This window comes from Bos grunniens, chromosome 6 (genome assembly GCF_055505025.1).
Source record: "Bos grunniens cultivar Pamir isolate PY7600 chromosome 6, Bosgru_T2T1.0, whole genome shotgun sequence".
Taxonomy (NCBI): Eukaryota; Metazoa; Chordata; class Mammalia; order Artiodactyla; family Bovidae; genus Bos; species Bos grunniens.
Window position 1 is genome coordinate 105,002,112 of NC_141170.1, and position 24,272 is coordinate 105,026,383.

The window sequence follows — 24,272 nt, forward strand, 5'->3', positions numbered from 1 at the left end:
AGCAGCTCATGCAGCTTAATACCAGAAAAATAAATGACCCAATCAAAAAATGGGCCAAAGAACTAAACAGACATTTCTCCAAAGAAGACGTACAGATGGCTAACAAATACATTAAAAGATGCTCAACATCACTCATTATCAGAGAAATGCAAATCAAAACCACAATGAGGTACCATCTCATGCCGGTCAGAATGGCTGCTATCAAAAAGTCTACAAATAATAAATGCTGGAGAGGATGTGGAGAAAAGGGAACCCTCTTACATTGTTGGTAGGAATGCAAACTAGTAAAGCCACTATGGAGAACAGTGTGGAGATTCCTTAAAAAACTGGAAACAGAACTGCCATACTACCCAGCAATTCCACTGCTGGGCATACACACCGAGGAAACCAGAATTGAAAGAGACACGTGTACCCCAGTGTTCACTGCAGCACTGTTTGCAATAGCTAAGACATGTGAGCAACCTAGTCCATCAACAGAAAAATGGATAAGAAAGCTGTGGTACATATGCACAATGGAATCAGATCAGATCAGTCGCTCAGTCGTGTCCGACTCTTTGCGACCCCATGAATCACAGCACGCCAGGCCTCCCTGTCCATCGCCAACTCCCGGAGTTCACTGAGACTCACGTCCATCCAGTCAGTGATGCCATCCAGCCATTTCATTCTCTGTCGTCCCCTTCTCCTCCTGCCCCCAATCCCTCCCAGCATCAGAGTCTTTTCCAATGAGTCAACTCTTTGCACAATGGAATATTACTCCCCTATTAAAAAGAATGCGTTTGAATTAGTTCTAATGAGGTGGATGAAACTGGAGCCTATTATACAGAGTGAAGTAAGTCAGAAAGAAAAACATCAATATAGTATATTAATGCATATATATGGAATTTAGAAAGATGGTAAAGATGACCCTATACATGAGACAGCAAAAGAAATACAGATATGAAGAACAGACTTTTGGACTCTGTGGGAGAAGGTAAAGATGGGATGATTTGAGAGAAGAGCATTGAAACATGTGTATTACCACATGTGAAATAGATTGCCCGTCCAAGTTTGATGCATGAAATAGGTCACTCAAAGCCAGTACACTGGAACAACCCAGAAGGATAGGCTGGGGATGGAGGTGGGAGGGGGTTTTGGGATGGGGGACACATGTACACCTGTGGCTGATTCATGTCAATGTATGGCAAAAACCAGCACAATATTGTAAAATATATAGCCTCCAATTAAAATAAAAATTTTTTAAAAAAGGACCAGACCATTGTCTTCTTTCTCACAATGTTTTTTCTATGCAGTCATTTTTTTGTTATCTATTTGCCAGTGTGCTGACTAACATTTTTAGATAATTGTGTTTTCCAAGTTAATATTGATTATGTGGTTATAATTCATTCAACTGTTAGCAATCTGAAGTCCTACCTGGCTGAAGTAAATGTTAAATTCCTAAATTAAAATAAGAAAAAGAATGGGAGTTGTTTAATGGGTATGGAGTTTCAGTTTGGCGAGATTAGAAAGTTCTCAAGATGGGTGGTGGTGATGGTTGCCAACAATGAGTTTAGTGAATGTCACTGAATAATACACTTAAAAATTATCAAAATGGTAAGTTTTACATCATGTATATTTTACCATTTCTTTAAATCTTTTGTAAGAAATAGTCGTATAAAATTTAGAAAATTCAGTTAAGCAAAAAGTGCTCATAATCTTACAAGCCTCATAAACTATTGTTAACATTGCAAAGGGGAACCCTAATGCCGATGATTATCCTAAATGTGACGTGACTATTCATATCTCTCAAGGAAAAACAAAAAGTAGAACAGTTTAAGCAAAACCAATTTGAAAAGGATCTTAAAACTCATCTTTTACATATGGGGAAAAAAAGAAATAAAAGAGAGTTCCAGAGGGGTTAAGAAACCTTCTCCAACTTAATAAAACTCAAAATACATATTGACTCTTAGCTAATATGTGTTCCTACAAAATACCTATTTTATAAATACTTGGTCCTACTTTTAAAAAGCTCATCGGGTCCTAAACAAATTGAGTTTATCCATGTACTCAGTGTGTTTCACATTTAAAGCCTTGCTGAAGAGCTATAAATAGTGCAAGACTATAGCACTTTCATAATCAGCAGGTAGAAAGGAGGTAAAGAAGACCATTTAGATGAGAGCAGATCTTCTGTTAGGTATACAAATACTGGAAATGATGTACATTTGAGTCAAACATTATTGAGATGTTTTCATCTCTTTTCCCACACATATAGATTACTCATTGTCATACAATTTCTTGAAAGCCTGAAAATTAATCTTTAATGTGGAAAGGGAAATTGATTAGCACACTGAGAGCTTGTGCTGTGGCTCTCAGTACTGCATGTGCACTCACTGTAATAAGCAGGAAAGAAGCCACTTGATCTAGAATACGGTCCCTGGAAATTCAACGTGACTTGAGTTTTAAGTATAAACACATACTTTTTATGAGCATAAAACTTTTTATGTGCACTGTTCAAAGTTGAGGTTTATCAAGAGTACATTTCTACTATCCACGTGCTAAAAGAAGAGTTGGTAGGTCTTTTAAGTACACACATCTGCATTACTTACCTCACAAACTCAATCCAACCTATTTTTGTCTGTGTGTATACTTCCAGTCACACTTTATATCCCAGAGAAAAGCTAAGTAATTTGTTACTTAAAAACAAGACAAAACAGAGAGTCATGATGACACTTCTTGGCTTTGTCCCAATATTATTAAGACAGGAGAGGAAACTGTGGTAACTGATCCAGGAAAGGAAGGTGCTCTCTTCTCAGTGTCCTTCGACCTCATTTGTGACCATGCTTCCTCCTTCCCGGAAAGCTTAAAATTCCAGGGTGTTTATTATTTGGGATTTGGCTGACTCACACATAGGATGGAATTTTTTATTGTTCTTCCTTTGATTTCTATTTTCTTCAGAGGTTCCTAAGCATGATTTTTTTCAGTTCTCATGACTTGTATTGATACACATGTTTCCTTAGGAAAGAAATGCCCTTCCTCAAACACCATTTTCCTGGTGAGCACCTTCAAGTCCAGGTTAGTAAGGAGCATCTTCTGAGCAGCTTTTCAGGCTCCTCATTCCTATCTCTCATTGGATTAATCACACATACCCGTGTTACCCCTGACACAGACATCTACTGTTCCACTTATTCCACTTCATTGCAATGTCTTTAACTTCAAAAAAGAAGAAACATGTGCTCTCCTGCTAGACTACTGCTCATCTTCCAGGGAGATCATTTTTATTTTGTCTATGTATTATCTGCATCTAAAACAGTGTCAAACGACTGAATGACTAACACTTAACACTATGAAGGTGGTATTTGAAAGTGAAAGTGAAGTCGCTCAGTCGTGTCCGACTCTTTGCAACCCCATGGACTCTAGCCTGCCAGGCTCCTCCGTCCATCATATTCCAGGCAAGAATACTGGAGTGGGTTGCCATTCCCTTCTCCAGGGGATCTTCCCAACCCTGGGGTTGAACCCAGGTCCCCCACACTGCAGGCAGACTCTTTACCATCTGAGCCACCAGGGAAGCACCATAAGTGAAAAAAACGATCATTCTACCAAGTGCTACACCAACGTGTACCCTGTGCAGAAAAATCAGTCAAGTCCTATGGCTTTTAGAGAGGCATCTTCAGATTCTAGGGAAGAAAGATAAAGTAGGATGGAAAGCCTTTGCACTGGAAAAAATATTTTAAACAATATACATTCTTTGAGTAAAAAGCAGAAAACACAGGCAACAAGAGGAAGAAATAAAACTGGCCTGATTCAACCTCCAATAAATAAATACTGCTTACACGGTACTTTCCTTCAGACAGTGCTTAATATGGGTCTTGGTATTTATGTGTGCATGTAATCTGTATGTTTAAATACAATCATTGTTTAAATTTACAAAATGGATGGTAGTCATCAAGATTACTGGCCCAGGAGTTAGACTTGAGGTGGAATCCTCATCTCTGTCTCTTACTAGCCTGTGCCCTCGGGCAACACAGATATGACCCCTCTAAGCCCACTTGGGCTCCTCAACTTTAAAATGGGAGGTAAGCACTCTGCCTTCTCCAGAGGTTTATTGTGATGATTACATGGGATAGTTTTGGTAAAGCCTTCTGCACAGTGTCCAGCCAGAAGTACACAGTACATGCTGGTCACTGTTGTCACGAGGGCTCCACAGCATGCCTTCACATATGGTAAGGTTACCTTTGTCATTCTTATTTTTCAATATGTGCTTCTTCATCTATACACAATACCTTGTAGAATCTTTTTAAGTTCCCCCAAACCTAAACAAACAAAAGAATGTCAAAGATTTAATTATAGCATTGAACTCAAAGATTAAGAACAATCAGGATCTTTAAAAATAATTTTTAATTACTAAATTAACTGTAAACCAAAAAATGAAAGTGTCAAGTACTAATTGATCCCAATTAATTTTTGTTAAATGTTGACTGTTTGAACTCCAAAAGGTAATCTATTATTAATACTTCACCAAAGAATCTGAGATTTAAATCTGGTTTTGTGTTCAAAGTCAGTATTTACCTCCAGCATGCTATCTGTGTATCTGTTCACTAAACCTCATTTTTTTCTGCCTCTTGCTAGACTTCATTGCTCAGCCTTACATAAGTAGAAGTGACATATGCCACTTCAGGGCTTGGCACCTAAAAATAACTTCCTGCCAACCTTATACCTCTTATTTTTCCTCTTGTTTGCTGGCTAGATTCAGTTCATCCAATAGAGGAATCCAAGACCTTAGAAAATTGCAGACCAACCAAATAAAAAAGCCTAGGGTCTCAAGTCACCATGTAAAGGAGATGAGGAATACCCAAATAGAACTATTATGTGAGCAAAACATAGGTTTATGTTTTGCTAAGCTCCTAAGCAGATGGGGATTGCAGCCATGAAATTAAAAGACGCTTGGTTTTTCCTGTGGTCATGTATGGATGTGAGAGTTGGACTGTGAAGAAGGCTGAGTGCTGAAAAATTGATGCTTTTGAACTGTGGTGTTGGAGAAGACTCTTGAAAGTCCCTTGGACTGCAAGGAGATCTAACCAGTCCATTCTAAAGGAGATCAGCCCTGGGTGTTCTTTGGAAGGAATGATGCTAAAGCTGAAACTCCAGTACTTTGGCCACCTCATGCGAAGAGTTGACTCATTGGAAAAGACTCTGATGCTGGGAGGGATTGGGGGCAGGAGGAGAAGAGGACGACAGAGGATGAGATGGCTGGATGGCATCACTGACTCGATGGACGTGAGTCTGAGTGAACTCCTAGAGTTGGTGATGGACAGGGAGGCCTGGCGTGCTGTGGTTCATGGGGTCGCAAAGAGTTGGACACGACTGAGCGACTGAACTTAACTGAACTGAAGCTCCTAAAATTTTTGAGGTTTTTTCCAACAGTCTGCCTACCCTAAATTGTAATTTCCATATCTTTCTTTCACTTTTAAAACTTATGTGTACACTGTGCACATTTAAAGATAAAAGAAGTAGGAAAAGAAGAAAGGAGAAAAGTAATCTTCACCACTCAGAGATGAACCCTGTTTTATTTTTTTTATATATCTTCCCACTTTCTTATACATCTTCTTTTGGGGTTGGGGAAGTGGGGCAGTGAGAGGTATAGATATAACAGAGAGAACCAAGAGATGTTATTTAAAAGATGGAAGCAGAGGTTTTCTTGGAGAACATTTTTTTATTCCTTAATGGATTACTTTATTGTGAAGTGATGGGCCCCCAGGGCATTGTATGGAAAGCAGAAAAATGACAAAATTAGATTGCTTTGCATAATAAGTAAAAGGATTTTCAGATTCCCTGGAGCATGTAAAAGCCCAAGAGAAGAGTGAAGGAGCCAAGAGGAAGAAAAAGGAAAGGAGGCTGCTGAGGAAGAGAAAGGTTCCATCAAGAGAAGACAAGGCAAGGGCCCAGGAGAGCAACGCCAGTGAGAAGTTCCCAGCGTTGGGGATTCCTGAGACACACTTGAGAATAAGAGCATCTAATATTTGATCCTAACATTATTGCCATGGTGTGTCCTGCTAGCCCAGGATGCCCCCCTTGTCATTTATACCCCTGAGTATTTAATAAAATCTCATCTGTATGAATGTTTATATGACTCATGTCTTAAGAAAGAAAGTCAAGGGAAATGACAAAAGTAAGACATAATAGAAGCTACAATCAAAGAGGAAGCAGGATGTCAGAGAAAGATGACAAGGAAAACCTTGGGATAGCTCTATCAAATAACATGTCATGGACACTTGCCCAGTCTGAAATGGGCAATGTCTCTGAAATATATAATGTGTCTGAAAATATGCTTTTTAATGGCTGCCTGCCATTTGAGTGTCTGAACAAACCACTTACTAAACCCTTCCCTATTTGGTGCATTTAAATTGTTTCCAGTTCTCTGCTGTTAAATATACTTCCTCACCAAGCAAATACATACAAATATAAAATTTGGATCCAGATTTCCTGGTTTAGCCAAGGCTTCTGTTATTTTAATGAACAAAAAGTCACTCAAATCTGCTTAAACAGAGAAGTATAACTTAATATAAGGATCCAGAACTGGACATGGAAAAACAGACTGGTTCCAAATAGGAAAAGGAGTATGTCAAGGCTGTATATTGTCACCCTGCTTATTTAACTTATATGCAGAGTACATCATGAGAAACACTGGGCTGGATGAAGCACAAGCTGGAATCAAGATTGCTGGGAGAAATATCGATAATCTCAGATATGCAGATGACACCACCCTTATGGCAGAAAGTGAATAAGAACTAAAGAGCCTCTTGATGAAAGTGAAAGAGGAGGGTGGAAAAGTTGGCTTAAAGCTTAACATTCAGAAAACTAAGATCATGGCATCCAGTCCCATCACTTCATGGCGAATAGATGGGGAAACAGTGGCTGACTTTATTTTGGGGGGCTCCAAAATCACTGCAGATGATGACTGCAGCTATGAAATTAAAAGACACTTACTCCTTGGAAGGAAAGTTATGACCAACCTAGATAGCATATTAAAAAGCAGAGACATGACTTTGCCAACAGAGGTCCATCTAGTCAAGGCTATGGTTTTTCCAGTAGTCATGTATGGGTTTGAGAGTTGGACTGTAAAGAAAGCTGAGCACCAAAGAATTGATGCTTTTGAACTGCGGTGTTGAAGAAGATTCTTGAGAGTCCCTTGGACTGCAAGGAGATCCAATCAGTCCGTCCTAAAAGAGATCAATCCTGGGTGTTCATTGGAAGGACTGATGTTGAAGCTGAAACTCCAATACTTCGGCCACCTGATGAGAAGAGCTGACTCATTTGAAAAGACCCTGATGCTGGGAAAGATTGAGGGCAGGAGGAGAAGGGGACGACCAAAGATGAGATGGTTGGATGGCATCACCAACTCAATGGACGTGAGCTCGGGTAAACTCCAGGAGTTAGTGATGGACAGGGAGGCCTGGCGTGCTGCAATTCATGGGGTTGCAAAGAGTCGGACACAACTGAGTGACTGAACTGAACTGAGCACTACTACTGCACAAAACCCACAACCTCATGCATTCAGTCTCATGAGGAACTGGTAGAGGAGGGGCTATAAAATTACCAGCAATCACCATCTCATTGCTTCCTTCACAGGTTACCCATTTTCCCAACCTCTGTATGTGTGTATGAGAGAGAGAGACAATTTAGAATTGATGTTCATATTAAATAATGTATTAAAGATACACAGTAGGTTCTAATAGCAATCTTCAATTCTTTGTAAGAAAGTTCTAGATGTCATATAACTAATGTGACTAGCCCACTTTCTTTACCTGTCCAGTATCCTATACTTATGTCTCTGTTTTTCACATGTATTCTTATTCCAATGTGTTTGCAATAGGAGGTCTGTTTCTCACTTCAGGGCTGCATTCAGTCTTACTCATTCATTGCTTATCAACTCCAGAAATGGCTACTTATGCTTACAGCCCATCTGTCTCTCTCACTTGAGGGCTCTGTGCCTGTGGAATGACTGCTACATTATCTCTGCAAAGGAGCCTTCTTCAATATGAGTGATGAGCCAGTAGCAGGAGTCTGTCTTCTTCATATCCTCAATCACCTGCTGCTGCCCTTGTGGCCACATCAGCATCTGATGTCTGCCAGGCTCTTGACTGCATCTCTGTTCACTACTACGGTTTTACATTTGTGGCCCACGGAGGTGTTTACCTTGTTTTTGAGCTGGGGAAGTCCTTACAGATATCTCCTCAAACAGATTATCTATCACTGCTCTTTGGAACAGAGAGAATGTGTCTTAGGCTGGAAGTCCTCTTCGCTTAATCCTTCTCATCCTTGTAACTATTGACTTTCTCTCCTCAAGCACTATGACATGGGGTGTTCCCTCAGGTCCAGAAAAGGAGGCCATAGGCTTGGCAGATACCACAAAAGATGCCTCTACACAGTCTTAGGATAAATTCCTAGACGTGGAATTTTTGTCTGAAAGGGACTTCATATACATAAATATACACTTACATATATATATATATATATATATATATATATATGTGTGTGTAAAATTTCCCTCTGGAATGGTTAAATAAAGTCATACTTCTATTAGCAGCAGTATGAGAGAGAGCCATACTGCTCTCAGCCAGCACTAGGCATTCTTAAAAGCTGTGATTGATAATTAGCATTTATTCAACTTTACTTCTGATGAGGTCAAAATCCTGCATTACCCTCCCTTTTCATCAGGGTCATATTAATACTTTCTGGAAGGTGATCACAGACTTCTCTTCCTGCTACTTTACATCTTTGGACTACCTTCACATTCCTGCATGAATGCAAGTGGGCATATGGGATGTATAATACTGTGATTTATAATAAGAAATATGTATTTGATCTCTGTCTCTGTTTCTGGTCCAGAATTCCTAAAACCCTTGGAATTTCCTAAATGATAAAAGTCATAAAAGTGCCTTGATATTCACCATAAACCCTTTTTAACCACACTTGAGTGGAGTGAGTGAAAGTTGCTCAGTCGTGTCCGACTCCTTGCAACCCCATGGACTGTATAGTTTATGGAATTCTCCAAGCCAGAATACTGGAATGGGTAGCCTTTCTCTTCTCCAGGGGATCTTCCCAACCCAGGGATCCAACCCAGGTCTCCCGCATTGCAGTCAGATTCTTTACCAGCTGAGCCACAAGGGAAGCCCTCAGTTCAGTTCAATTCGGTCACTCAGTCGTGTCCAACTCTTTGCGACCCCATGAATCACAGCACGCCAGGCCTCCTTGTCCATCACCAACTCCTGGAGTTCACTCAGACTCACGTCCATCAAGTCGGTTATGCCATCCAGCCATCTCATCCTCTGTTGTCCCCTTCTCCTCCTGCCCCCAATCCCTCCCAGCATCAGAGTCTTTTCCAATGAGTCAAGTCTTCGCATGAGGTGGCCAAAGTACTGGAGTTTCAGCTTTAGCATCATTCCTTCCAAAGAAATCCCAGGGCTGATCTCCTTCAGAATGGACTGGTTGGATCTCCTTGCAGTCCAAGGGACTCTCAAGAGCCTTCTCCAACACCACAGTGCAAAAGCATCAATTCTTCTGCACTTAGCTTTCTTCACAGTCCAACTCTCACATCCATACATGATCACTGGAAAAACCGTAGCCTTGACTAGATGGACCTTTGTTGGCAAAGTAATGTCTCTGCTTTTGAACATGCTATCTAGGTTGGTCATAACTTTCCTTCCAAGGAGTAAGCGTCTTTTGGCTCATGTTAACCACACCTGCTACTGCTACTGCTACTGCTTAGTCACTTCAGTCTTGTCCTACTCTGTGCGACCCCATAGACGGCAGCCCACCAGGCTCCCCCGTCCCTGGGATTCTCCAGGCAAGAACACTGGAGTGAGTTGCCATTTCCTTCTCCAATGCATGAAAGTGAAAAGTGAAAGTGAAGTCACTCAGTCGTTTTGGACTCTTAGCGACCCCATGGACTGCAGCCCACCAAGCTCCTCCGTCCATGGGATTTTCCAGGCAAGACCACACCTAGGCTCATGTTAATGAGATGACTTCCAGAAAGCACCTAGGATGGGAGCTGGTTGCCAGGGGAGATAACCATGTGATTAAAGAGCTGGAACTTTTAGTCCCACCCCCCTGACCTTAGCGGCAGGGGGCGGGGGCGGGGCGGGCTTGTGGTTGAATTAACTGCCAATGGCCAATGATTTAATCAATCATGCCTGTGTAATGAAGACTCCATAAAAACACAAAAGGACTGGCTTCAGAGAGCTTCTGGGTTGGTGAGAATGCAGAGATTCAGGGGAGAATGGCACACTCACAGAGCATGGAAGTTCCACGCCCCTTCCCTCATACCTCACCCTATACATCCCTTCTATCTGGCTGTCCCTGAGGTATGTCCTGTTATAATAAACTGATAATAGACAATAAAATGTTTCTCTGAGTTCTATGAGTCAGTCTAGCCTATTAATCGAATTCAAGAAGGGTGTCATGGGAATTTCAGACTGTTAGCTGGTTGGTCAGAAGTAAGATGACAATTTAGAACTGTGAGTTGCATCTGAAGTGGGGGCACTGGACAGTCGTGGGTGATTGAGGCCTTAACCTGCGGGACTGGACGCTATCTTTAGGTCGTGTCAGAAGTAAGTTGATGACTTGGTAGTGTTGGAAAAAATGTGTTCCATAGGATGCCTAGTCATTATTACATAGAATCGATAGAATAAGTATTAGTAGTTTAATACAAATTTTAACAGACTATATGATGCTAGATCTAGGTCACATAACTTTCTAAAGGCACATAGGCATGCGTTTATAAATTTTTATTATTCACAGTTTCTAGACTAAGCTTTCTAAAGGCTACGTTTACAACCATCCAAAGCAATTATGCTTGAATTTTAGGAGGTTTTATTGAGCATATTTAATCCCATTTACCTGCTAAAGCTTCCCAAGGTGAAAAATGAGAATGTTCTTTTATAAAACAACTGGACACTTTAAGTTAAAAGTCTAAGGAGAAATAAGAAGTAGTCCCTGCCCTCAAGAAATGCACAAGAGGAAAATAAAGACAACAATAAGTCATATATGAATCATTTTCTTAAACTTGGGATCCAGACATAGCCTAAGTCCATGGAATTTTAACATTTTTGGAGAAGACCTATAGTTTAATAAATCAATAAGATGCTGCTCATAAGGATATCTTCTTTTATCTCACTTTTTTAAATCAGGAGGCCTAATTGAACACAAATCAATATAGGAAAAATGTGCTACACTGATCACTGAAGCCAAACCCTTGGCCTTGCCAATAAAGCTCTGAGTGCCCTCGACCTTCTGACATGTCTTGTCAATTAATGCAGTTCATGGAGGGATTGCATTTTAGCTGATGTCTTGATTTCTGTAGTTGATAGAGCAGTAGTTCTTACACTTTAATGGATAGAAGATATTCAGCTGCACTATTTGGTTTACCAGTTGCAGACTGTACCCCCAGAGATTCTGAGTCAATAAATCTGGGATGGGAATCTTTCATTGACCACACACTCTAGATGATTCTGAGGCAGGAGCTTCATGGACCCTGTTTTTTAAATTCCTTGCTATCTTCTTCCTATGCTATAAATATTTGGATTCAGGTTACGAATTTGGCAGTGTGGTGTGGGCTCTAACAGGGGAATGGTGGTACAGATGAGAGGGCTTCCCTGATAGCACAGTTGGTAAGGAATCCACCTGCAATGTAGGAGACCCCTGTTTGATTCCTGGGTCAGGAAGATTCCCCTGGAGAAGGGCTAGGCTACCCACTCCAGTATTCTTGGGCTTCCCTTGTGGCTCAGCTGGTAAAGAATCTGCCCACAATACAGGAGGCCTGGGTTCAGTCCCTGGGTTGGGAAGATCCCCTGGAGAAGGCAAAGGCTACCCACTCTAGTATTCTGGCCTGGAGAATTCCATGGACTGTGTAGTCCATGGGGTCTCAAAGAGTCAGACATGACTGAGTGAGGTACAGAGGAGAGAGCGACTACTTTCACTCAGTGGAAAAGGAAAGGGAAGAAGAGAATAAGAAAGACCCCCAAATATTTGATCTGGGATTTAGAAGATGAGAAGAAAGTTTACAGCTAAGAAGGAGAAAAAAAAAGGAGGAGGAAGAAGGAAAGTGCATACAGAAGAATGACAAGTAGATATGGCAAAATATGTGACTCAGATGGTAAAGAATCTGCCTGCAGTGGAGGAGACCCTGGTTTGATTCCTGGGTCAGGAAGATCCTCTGGAGAAGAAAATGGCAACCCTCTCCAGTCTTCTTGCCTGGAGAATTCCATGGACAGAGGAGTCAGGCAGGCTACAGTCTGGGTCGCAAAGAGTTGAACACGACTGAGCAACTAACACACGGCAAAATATGAGACTGTAAGGGTGGACTTGGGCTGCCTGACACAGAGCCTTGGGTCCTCAGAGAAGTAGTATATTCTGTAGGTTTTGTGGTTCCCAAATACAATAGCCACATCACCATCTCCTAAGTCATTTATCAAAATGAAGATTCCCAGGGCCTCCAGCAGACTGACTGAATCAAATCCCTTAGGGAAAGATCTGGGCATCTGGACTTGTAACAAAGTTCCCCAGACATTCCAATAAGCAAACAGTATAGGAAATATTGGTAGACCAAGAACTAGTCTACCCTGAAACTGTAGGTCCTTAAAAAGATACAGCATCTGGGAGTTAATGTCAGGAAATATCCTGCCAAGGGATATAAATATAGTCAAGAAGCTGTAAAGTCAAAAATAGGTCAGTCAGAAATTTCCTATAGAGAAAGGGATAAATTACAAAGATGGGAGTTAGGTAAATGAGCTGAACCTTTAAAAGCAGAAGATATGGGGAAGGCAGTTTCTAGAAATAAAGACAAAATGAGACAGAAAATCCCTCCCTATGAGAGATCAGGTAGAAGTAGACTTCCTGAACTCTACAAAGTACTGTGCAAGGAGACAACTTAACAGCATCCATAATCTGATGATTTTCACCTGGAGTTCAAAAGCCATCCGTTGCAATTAGCTGCTGTAAAGAGTAATCTAAGGGGGAAAAAATCAGGATTGTCAGATTTATGGTTCAATAGGAACCTGACTTTTAAAAGACAGAGTAAAAAGACATGGAATCGTCAAGAGGAGAAAAGGGTAGTGTGAGCTGTCTCTCTTCATTTTGTAAATTACCTGAGCCATAGAATTCAACTCATCATTCCCCATATACAGTCTATGGAATTCTTCAGGCCAGAATATTGGAACAGGTAACCCTTTCCCTTCTCCAGGGGATCTTTCCAATCCAGGGATCGAAACCAGGTCTCCAGCATTGCAGGTGGATTCTTCACCTGCTGAGCCACAAGGGAAATCCAAGAACACTGGGATGGGTGGCCTAGCCCTTCTCCAGGGGAATCTTCCTGACCCAGGAATCCAATAAGGGTCTCCTGCATTGCAGGCGGATTCTTTACCAACTGAGCTACCAGGGAAGCCCAAGCATATAGGACTGTTCCTTAAACTACCAGTAGATGGCACCACGGTTTCATTTTTTGTTTTTTGGGGGTTTTTTTGTTTTGTTTTTTTTTTAAAGGTATTTTCAAAGATAGTAAATTTCCCTGGTGGCTCAGATGGTAAAGAATCTGACTGAGAATGCAGCAGACCCAGGTTCGATCCCTGCGTAGGGAAGATCCCCTGGAAAAGGGAATGACTACCCACTCCAAAATTCGTGCCTGGAGAACAGTCATGGGGTCACAGAGAGTCAGACATGAGCGACTAACACTTTCACTACTTTAAAAAAAATAAAAGAACAAGAAAATGTTGTGTTAAGGAAAGATTAAAGCCCAATTAAAATACTAGATCAATATCCACAGTCTTATTTATTGTCTTTACTCAAAATTTATACTCTATGCTAATTTTATGACCAGTAAATTACATAACTTAGCCAGAAATGGATCAGCTCATCAAATTCACAGACATAAAAACTCCAAAGAATGTCAGATATGGTTGTCAGTTAAGAGATGTTTCTTTGCAATAAAGCATCTAGCTAACTTCCGCGTGTTACGACTTTTGTGGACTTTAGGTACTCTTGCCTTCATGGGCCCTTTCCTCCAGAAAACATATATGTATTATAAAATATTTTATGCCTGCTTTGGTATAAAGACACATATACTCCAGGCTAGATTAATCATTAAATACTACTTTTTTAACTGAACTTAGAATAGTGTTAAAATATTTTTATGGGCTCCTAACAATATCACACTGGAGAAGGCAATGGCACCCCACTCCAGTACTCTTGCCTGGAAAATCCCATGGACGGAGGAGCCTGGTAGGCCGAAGTCCATGGGGTCGCTAAGACACGACTGAGCGACTTCACTTTCACTTTTCACCTTAATGCATTGGAGAAGGAAATGGCAACCCACTCCAGTGTTCTTGTCTGGAGAATCCCAGGGTCGGGGGAGCCTGGTGGGCTGCCGTCTGTGGAGTCGCACAGAGTCGGACACGACTGAAGCGACTTAGCAGCAGCAGCAGCAGCAGCAACAGTATCACACAGAGAAGACAATGGCAACCCACTCCAGTACTCTTGCCTGGAAAATCCCATGGGTAGAGGAGCATGGTAGGCTACAGTCCATGGGGTCGCTAAGAGTTCCAAACGACTGAGCGACTTCACTTTCACTTTCATTTTCATGCTTTGGAGAAGGAAATGGCAACCCGCTCCAGTGTTCTTGCCTGGAGAATCCCAGGGACGGCAGAGCCTGGTGGGCTGCCGTCTATGGGGCCGCACAGAGTTGGACACGACTGAAGCGACTTAGCAGCAGCAACAGTATCACAAGCCCATTGACTGTACCTGCTATGCCCAGTGGATAATTTCACCCTGGCTCCTTTAAGTTATTCCAAGAAATGAAATTTAGAAAATAAAACTAGAGGGAAAGAATGAAGGTGAGGATGAACAAAGCCCAAACTGTCTATAGTAAAAGTGAAATTTCTTTAAAGCTTCATGCATTAGCTTAAAATTATATTCAAACATTGTAAAAGTATGTTTTAAATGACTTCCAGTCAGGGAAAATGAAGGAAAACAAAATTTCTTACCTGGGTCACTAGTCCATGGATAGGATGCCACTGCAGTGAGTTGATTTATCTCTGAAAGTTGTTACTCAGGAATTCTCTGCAAAAGGAAGCAGAATTAAGTGTACACACAAGACATTGATGGAGTTCAGCAGCAACAGGAAGTAGAACCGATTTATGAGAAAGAGTATTTTCATTTCGAGAGTTCTAGATTTCTATTTTGTCAAGAAGAAAAGATGAAAGCAGAAGGGAGCTGCTGTTATTTTTCTCAGGATCTAATTCTGAAAAAGAAAGTATATGACTTTGATATTTTAGAGTCTACAGTTTTAACTGGGATTCCCAGGTGGTGTTAGTGGTAAAGAACCTGCCTGCCAATGCAGGAGATGTAAGAGACACGGGTTCGATCCCTGGCTTAGAAAGATACCTTGAAAAGGGTATGACAACCCATTCCAGTATGCTTGCCTGGAGAATCCCATAGACAGAGGAACCTAACAGGCTACAGTCTAGGGTCACACAGACTCGGACACGACTGAAGTGATTTATCATGCAGGCATGCACAGTTTTAAGTAAGGGCTTACACAGTACAACAGCAGCTTCAAATAGAATCCAGGAAATTCCCTGGTGGTCCAGGGGTTAAGACTCCGTGCTTTCACTGCCGAGAGCCGGGGTTCAATCCCTGGTCAGGAAACTCAGATCCTGCAAACGCCATGGTGTGGCCAAAATAAATAAATAAAATCCAACATCCAAGAATCAGAGACCCTGAGAATGAGGGGTGGGAGTGGGGTGGGGAACTGTGGCTGGTAACAGATTCTTGGGGAAGCAAGGAGAGCCATTCTAGGGCATTCTGAGCGACAGTAAAATAAGGTGAAGCAGTGTTGGGTGTCTGGAGCCAGGGATCCCAACAGGGGTCAGGGTCAAGTGTATGGGTCAAGGGTAAAGAGACCTAGGGGTATCAGTCCCCTAGGCTACTCTCCTAGGGGACTGATAGCCTTTAAACAGCATCCTTGATGTGGAGATTGCTTTAATCGAATTGCTCTCTCATGAATTTTTGCTAGACTTTGGGTACAAGTATTTGCCAGAGAATGTCTTAGTTTTTAATTTGTTCTTAATATTTTACATAGTACAATAATAATTCATTAAAAACTTTCTGTAGTGTCAAAAAAAAGTCCTTCATTGAAACTGAGATGATATGATTTGCTTTAACTCTAATTTTCTTTCAATGTTCACACCTCATAAAGGTTATGGGGGAAATACTCATTTATATAATTAACCCTCACTCTGACCATTTTCATAGTCATAGAATTGATGCTTTTGAACTGTGGTGTTGGAGAAGACTCTTGAGAGTCCCTTGGATTGCAAGGAGATCCAACCAGTCCATTCTGAAGGAGATCAGCCCTGGGATTACTTTGGAAGGAATGATGCTAAAGCTGAAACTCCAGTACTTTGGCCACCTCATGTGAAGAGTTGACTCATTGGAAAAGACTCTGATGCTGGGAGGGATTGGGGGCAGGAGGAGAAGGGGACAACAGAGGATGAGATGGCTGGATGGCATCACTGACTCGATGGACGTGAGTCTGAGTGAACTCCGGGAGTTGGTGATAGACAGGGAGGCCTGGCGGGCTGCGATTCATGGGGTTGCAAAGAGTCGGACACGACTGAGCAACTGAACTGAACTGAACTGATGACCGTTTTCAAATATTTAGAGCTACCAAAACAGAAAAACTCTTTGGAATGGAAATAGTGGGTTTCTGGATTTCCTGTTGTCATAATAAGTTAAAGTGAAATTGGGATGTACTCAAATTCCACAGCAAATAACTCAATTATTTATACTCAACTTAAAGACTGTTGGCAGAGAAGTCCTTAAGTAGGCAAAGACTTCTCAAAACTTACTGCATTAATGAATCAAAAGAGAAAGAAAAAAAAAAAACTTAAAGAAATACAGTCTTTAGTACAGGAGTAATTCTCAGGGGATTTCAGTCTAAGGAAAAGTCCCACAGAGAGGATGGTGAGAAAATAGCTCCCTGTACTCTCCATTTTTCTCAAATAAGCATGTATCCCACCCCTAAGGTTTTCCCCAAGAGAGGTGGAGAAGGAAGGAGTAACAGGAGTCTACCAGCTCCTGCTGTTTCTGAGGCTTGAGGAATAAGTCCACATAATGACTGAAGCACCAGTCCTCCAGTTCCAATACTCAAGTCTGACCGGCAGATCTGGGGATGTTGGAGTGGCTCCAGGTTTCTTACAGGGTACTTTGCACATGAAGAAAAAGCAACATAGATTGTTTATGCACACACCGCCAAACATTTCTGACCTTTGGCAGTTCCACTCTCACTTGCGTAAGTCTAATGTAGATTGCATAGCATTTAACATTAACCTACTGTTCTATCCATTAAGCTTGCACTACACCCATCAGGGAGAGTGAATTCCTTGATGACGAGCCATTAGGCAAGACAGTTCAGGGTTTAGAATCAAATTACCTGGGTTCGGATCTTGCCTCTGCCACTTATTACTTGTAAAACCTTAGACAAAGGGGTTAGCTTCCTTAAGCCTCCAGTTCTGTATCTATAAAATGGAGATGATAATAATAATAGCTAACATTAGAAATATCTAATAAGGACAAACTAAAATAATCCATATAAAAGTTCTTAGCTCATGGCACGTGGCATAGAATAACAGCTCAGAGTTGGGTGTTAGCCATTTGACTTGTTATTCCAGGAACCAGCACTTCAGGACACGTCTGTTATAGATGGCTGAGGACATCTGCATGGTACACAGAAAGACTAGGGACAGAAGGGCGTCACCCACGCCTCTGCCAAAGCAACTTGAAAGTTCAACTTTCAGTGGCAGTGAACAAGAAATAAAGGCCAATACCCGTTTCCTCTGGAACCTGGCCAGTAATTTGACATCTGGGAACTGGCTCAACTTGTAGGTAGAAATAAACAAATCTTTTCCCTTGCAACCTTATGTACCAACATTCATTCTAACACTCCTTTATACCTACTCTCCACTTCTCCAAAATGTATAAAATAATTGCCTCCCATAAACCCATGTGGCACTTTCTAGTGAAAGTGGAAGTCACACAGTCATGTCCGACTCTTTGCAACCCCATAGACTATACAGTGCATGGAATTCTCTAGGCCAGAATACTGGAGTGGGTAGGCTTTGCGTTCTCCAGGGCATCTTCCCAACCCAGGGATTGAACTCAGGTCTCCCACATTGCAGGGGGATTCTTTACCAGCTGAGCCACAAAGGAAGCCCTATGTTTCCTAAATGTCAAGGTATCATTGTGTGAAAGGTAAATATTTCTACTAACATTTCCATTATAGGATTTAATGACATTGATAAGGAAATACTCTATATTGAAAGAAATTAACACTTTGATTTCAAATTTTGGCCTTTTTTTCCTTTCACAAAAAAAATAGCAAGGAGAGGTAAAAAAGCCTTCCTCAGTGATCAGTGCAAAGAAACAGAGGAAAACAATAGAATGGGAAAGACTAGCAATTTCTTCAAGAAAATTAGAGATACCAAGGGAACATTTCATGCAAAGATGGGCACAATAAAGGACAGAAATGGTATAGACCAAACAGAAGCAGAAAACATGAAGAAGAGGTGGCAAGAATACACAGAAGAACTATACAAAACAAGAGCTCCCTGACCCAGATAACCACAATGGTATGATCACTCACCTAGAGCCAAGTGGGCCTTAGGAAGCATCACTACAAACAAGGCTAGTGGAAGTGATGGAATTCCAGTTGAGCTATTTCAAATCCTAAAAGATGATGCTATGAAAGTGCTGCACTCAATATGCCAGCAAATTTGGAAAACTCAACAGTGGGCACAGGACTGGAAAAGGCCAGTTTTCATTCCAACCCCAAAGAAAAGCAATGCCAAAGAATGCTCAAACTACCGCATAATTGTACTCACCTCACACGCTAGTAAAGAAATGCTCAAAATTCTCCAAACCAGGCTTCAACAGTATGTGAACCATGAACTTCCACATCTTCAAGCTGGATTTAGAAAAGGCAGAGGAACCAGAGATCAAATTGCCAGCATCTGCTGGATCATCGAAAAAGCAAGAGAGTTTCAGAAAAACATCTATTTCTGCTTTATTGACTAGCCAAAGCCTTTGACTGTGTGGATCACAATAAACTGTGGAAGATTCTTAAAGAGATGGTAATACCAGACCACCTTACCTGCCTCCTGAGAAACCTATATGCAGGTCAAGAAGCAACAGTTAGATCTGGACATGGAACAACAGACTGGTTCCAAATAGGAAAAGGAGTACGTCAAGGCTGTATATTGTCACCCTGCTTATTTAACTTATATGCAGAATACATTATGCAAAATGCTGGGCTGGAAGAAGCACAAGTTGGAATCAAAATTGCTAGAAGAAATATCAATAACCTCAAATACACAGATGACACCACCCTTACGGCAGAAAGTGAAGAGGAACTAAAGAGCCTCTTGATGAAAGTGAAAGAGGAGAGTGAAAAAGTTGGCTTAAAACTCAACATTCAGAAAACAAAGATCATGGCATCTGATCCCATCACTTCATGGGAAATAGATGGGGAAACAGTGGAAACAGTGTCAGACATTATTTTTGTGGGGCTCCAAAATTACTGCAGATGATGACTGCAGCCATGAAATTAAAAGACACTTACTCCTTGGAAGGAAAGTTATGACCAACCTAGATAGCATATTCAAAAGCAGAGACATTACTTTGCCAACAAAGTCTGTCTAATCAAAGGTATGGTTTTTCTGGTAGTCATGTATGGATGTGAGAGTTGGACTGTAAAGAAAGCTGAGCGCCGAAGAATTGATGCTTTTGAACTGTGGTGTCTCAGAAGATTCTTGAGAGTCCCTTGGACTGCAAGGATATCCAACCAGTCCATTCTTAAGGAAATCAGGCCTGAATATTCATTGAAAGGACTGATGCTGAAGCTGAAACTCCAATACTTCAGCCACCTCATGAGAAGAGCTGACTCATTTGAAAAGACCCTGATACTGGGAAAGATTGAGGGCAAGAGGAGAAGGGGATGACCGAAGATGAGATGGTTGGATAGCATCACCAACTTGATGGACATGAGTTTGAGCCAGCTCCAGGAGTTGGTGATGGACAGGGAAGCCTGGCATGCTGCAGTCCATAGGGTTGCAAAGAATCGGACATAACTGAGCAACTGAACTGAACTTCCTTTCACAGGCCACTTATTCCATAGCATGTTATCACACAATTATTTACAAAGCTTTCTTACTTAACATTTATTTTATTCAAAATCATTATAATGGCTAGAGTTGTTTCCCCTAATTTCAGTTCTACATGTTTTCCACCATACATAATTTATTTCAAACACAATAGAAAGATCCATCCCCACAATCACATTCTTATTGACAACAGGTCATTTCATGTGTCCTTTTAAGACCTCTCAGAGATGTAGAATCAAGGAGCATAAGAAATGAAGTCTGTTTCACAATCAGTATCCAGCTCCTCTTCATTGAGGCTAGTTGGAGGATTTTTTAAATCCCTTGCCTCAAGTCTGTGCTTTTTATGCTTTAGCTTGAGCTTGTTTTTGTTGTTTAGTTGCTAAGTTGTGTCAACTCTTCAAGACCCCATAAATTGCAGCACGCCAGGTTTCCCGGTAATCCACTATCTCCCGAAGTGTTCTCAAAGTCATGTCCATTGAATCAGTGATGCCATCCAACCATCTCATCTTTTGTTGCCCCCTTGGCCTTCTGCCCTAAATCTTTCCCAGCATCTGAGTCTTTTCCAATGAGTCAGTTCTTCACATCAGTGACCAAAGTATTGGAACTTCAGCTTCAGCATTAGCTCTTCCAATGAATATTCAGGACTGATTTTCTTTAGGATTGACAGGTTTAATCTCCTTGCAGCCTGAGGAACTCTCACGCGTCTTCTCCAACCACCTAAATTACAGTTCACAAATGTCCATTTTCTAAATTATTCATTCTCTCTCACTATTAATAGCCTGGTCACAGAAGTACAGTGAAGGTTTTAGCATAATCAAGGAAACATTTATTCCTGATTCAAAAGAAAAATCATTGAATATCTTCTGTTTCAAGGATTCTGCTAAGTGTTGCTTATCTAGTGATGAATGAAACAATTATAGCCTCACACTCCTGAGGCTTATCATTTAGTGGTGGAATCAGACATAAGACAAATAAACACAAATAAACATATAGTTACAAATAATATGAGCCCCCCAAAAAAAGACAGAAAAGCAGAGGGAACACATGTAATTATAATAAAGTGAAAGTCGCTCAGTCATGTCCAACTCTTTGCAACCCCATGGACAGTGCATGGAATTCTCCAGGCCAGAATACTGGAATGGGTGGCCTTTCCCTTCTCCAGGGGATCTTCCAACACTAGAGATCAAACCCAGGTCTCCCACATAGCAGGCAGATTCTTTACCAAATGAGCCACAAGGGAAGCCCATGATTATAATAAAGGGGCACCCAATTTATGCTGAGAGGGTCAGAAAAGACCTCTCTAAAAATAGAATATGTTATTTAAAACCTAAAGGATTCACAGAGGTTAGCTAGCTGAAGATTGCAGGGGTGGGGGCGGGGGGGCGGGGGGCGAGGTGACATTTCTTCTAAGCAGAACTCTTGCAAAGTCCCAGGACAACAAAGAATTTGCCACATTAAGAAACTGAGGAAGCTCAACATGGTGAAGCTTAGTGAGCAATCAGAAAAATCCTATAACATGGACTGGACCTCATATGCTGCTGCTGCTGCTGCTGCTGCTAAGTCGCTTCAATCATGTCCGACTCTGTGCGACCCCATAGATGGCAGCCCACTAGGCTCCTCTGTCTCTGGGATTCTCCAGGCAAGAACCCTGGAGCAGGTTGCCATTTCTTTCTCCAATGCATGAAAGTAAAAAGTGAAAGTAAAGTCGTTCAGTCGTGCCTGACTCTTCGTGACCCCATGGACCTCCGTCCATGGGATTTTCCAGGCACGAGTACCTCATATAACTCTTCTGAATTCAACTTTTTCTTTAATCTGGAATGTCTATTCAAAAAACCTTAATTTCCAGTGTGATCTCAAATCTCAAATTCCCAGCAAAATTATACAAATAAGCCTGTGCTCCAACCTGCCATGTTCTGTACTCCTACTCATCAGTCCCCTAAGTCCTGTCCCTGCTAAATGATGCCTACATTTTTTAAATTACTTATCAAACAATCTAAAATTACTGGAGTACAAAAATGAAACAATGTTTGCTTTTCTCCTTTTAACCACTCTCTATAAAATCTCTCTTTCTTATGTTTCAACATCTTAAGCAGGTTTCATAGGCTGGTAGTCACATCTAGCTGTTAATGTCTAACCTTATCTAATCCAACATTTACAACTCCAATCTCAGTCCAGTTCTGTATTGGTTCCTTTCCTTCTTGGCACCTGCTGAACTCGGCCTGAGTGATTAGGGAAGGAGAAGGCTTTCTGATCATTTCACTCATCCTATCTCACACTTAACGTTTCTTTTCTTCTCCAGTGTATTGGTGAAATGTAGGGCTTCAAAGATTGCCAAGGGATAGATCCTGAAGAATATTCTATGTTAAACTGAAGAATTTGGTCTTTATCTTTTAAAGGAGATATAAAAAACATGAAAGAGGAATTACACAAATAGGTTTTCAGTTTAGAATAACCCCTTCAGTGCAGTATAAAGAGTAGATTATAGGAAACAAATGAGGAGTTGGATAACAAAGAGAACACTGGCCTCTTGAAATCTCTCCCACCTCTCCCTTCATAAGTTTCTTCTCACAAACCTCTCCCCAAATGCCATGCAACCTCCACTGGCTTTGAAATACTCCTGAAAAATCCTCTCTCTAAACTTGGCAAGCCTGACTAATCACTTCTTGGATTTATTAAACACTACTACAGGAAAAATGGCATTTCTGCTTTATTAATCTTGGCTGAAGGGCACCAAGATATTAAAATAGGACTCTTTTGTCTTGGAATTTTACCAGTGGCCCTGAAGTCTAAGCACAATGTCTAAATTGTGGAGCTAGACCGCCAAACCAATACACCCTAAGGGTTGTGGGACTGATTCTACTAACATTGTTTTATTTCCCACCTCTATTTCTATAAATATCAAAATGGAAAAAGCCTAGAGAGAGAGTGCTTTATGGAAACTGGTCTGCGTGCTATGGAGGAGATGAGATGGGGGACAAGAGGAAAAAGTACTTTCTTTCACCTTAATCCTGGTAAGAGGAGCTTCTGTGAACCTTTCAAAAACCTTGCCTACAGCCTCTGAAGACTCGGAGACCAGAGACTGGAGTCTGCTTCTGCTGCAGGAAGTCCAAAGATGCAAGGCCATGGCTATTATTAGTCTGACTGTAAACAGCAGAGAGAGCTGCATTAGTCAATATTTACACTACCAATGACAAAGGAGTCCGTTTCCTGGGACCCAGACGTGGCTCCGGGGCCAGAAAGGCAGCCCGGGGTGTAAGAGATGAGCCTGGGAAAGCCAAAGGCCCACTGTAGGGAGACGTACTGCAAGCAGCTTCTGGATAATGAGACTCAAAAGCAGCCAGATATGGGAACATTACTTGTTTAAAAGAGAACTGCAGTCATAGGTCCTCTAGCAGGAGGCTCTCCCAGGAAAAAAGAACACCCCAGAGAATAAGAGACAACAAATATCTGACTGTCATCTTTGACACGTTCCTTATCTATGCCCCCCACCCTTAACTCTGGGTATCCTGTGACTCTCTTTCAACCAACAGAATGTGGCAGAAATGACATTGCAGGACTTCTGAGGCTAGCTTAGAAAAGTCACCGCAGCTTCCACTTTGTTGCCAGATACAACCATATCCATCAAATAAAACTTCGTACCTCTTACCTTTCTTCTCCAGAGGGGTCGGAAACCATACCTAGAAGTGGGAGAAGTAGAATTACAAAATCATGAAGAGGTAGGGCATGCTTCTCCCGTTCTTAAGCAGGGGGACAGGAGAACCCTACATTAGATAAGAATTCTAAATTTTGATACTATACTTGGCAAAAAAAATTTTTTTTTGTTAGAGTGAGGCTTTCTTGTGATTGAAGGAACCAGAAAGTTATTCGACCTGCCAAATATTTCATCCTAGGTAGGAAAGAGTAAGTCCAAATTTGAAAAGTGAGAATAGAAAATAATTCACACACTACAGAGTCCAATTTGTTCAATAAAAATGCATACCTGACTTATGTTTATGTTTTGAAGCAGATGTAAAACAAGAGCTACGGAGTCAACAGAGAGCTGGAATTACCTAGAAAGCAAAGGCCACCTGGTCTAAGCCAGCTAAGATC

The 24,272-nt window shown here is 41.3% G+C and overlaps 1 long non-coding RNA gene across 50 annotated transcripts in view; it reads right to left on the reverse strand.

Moving 5' to 3' along the window:
* The window catches only part of LOC147371147 (uncharacterized), a 552,664-nt gene that overhangs the window by 508,085 nt on the left and 20,307 nt on the right, over window positions 1-24,272 (reverse strand). For 11 of the 50 annotated variants that reach the window (XR_015165883.1, XR_015165882.1, XR_015165887.1 and 8 more), the window contains 4 exons: window positions 23,823-23,860; window positions 23,185-23,324; window positions 15,563-15,680; window positions 15,009-15,084 (listed from right to left, as the gene is read on the reverse strand). This is a non-coding gene — a long non-coding RNA (uncharacterized LOC147371147). Of the gene's footprint in view, window positions 1-4,059; window positions 4,287-15,008; window positions 15,085-15,562; window positions 15,681-18,905; window positions 18,989-20,225; window positions 20,901-23,184; window positions 23,325-23,822; window positions 23,861-24,272 lie in introns of those variants that run through there. The other 39 variants (XR_015165877.1, XR_015165906.1, XR_015165904.1 and 36 more) reach the window with 14 other exon arrangements.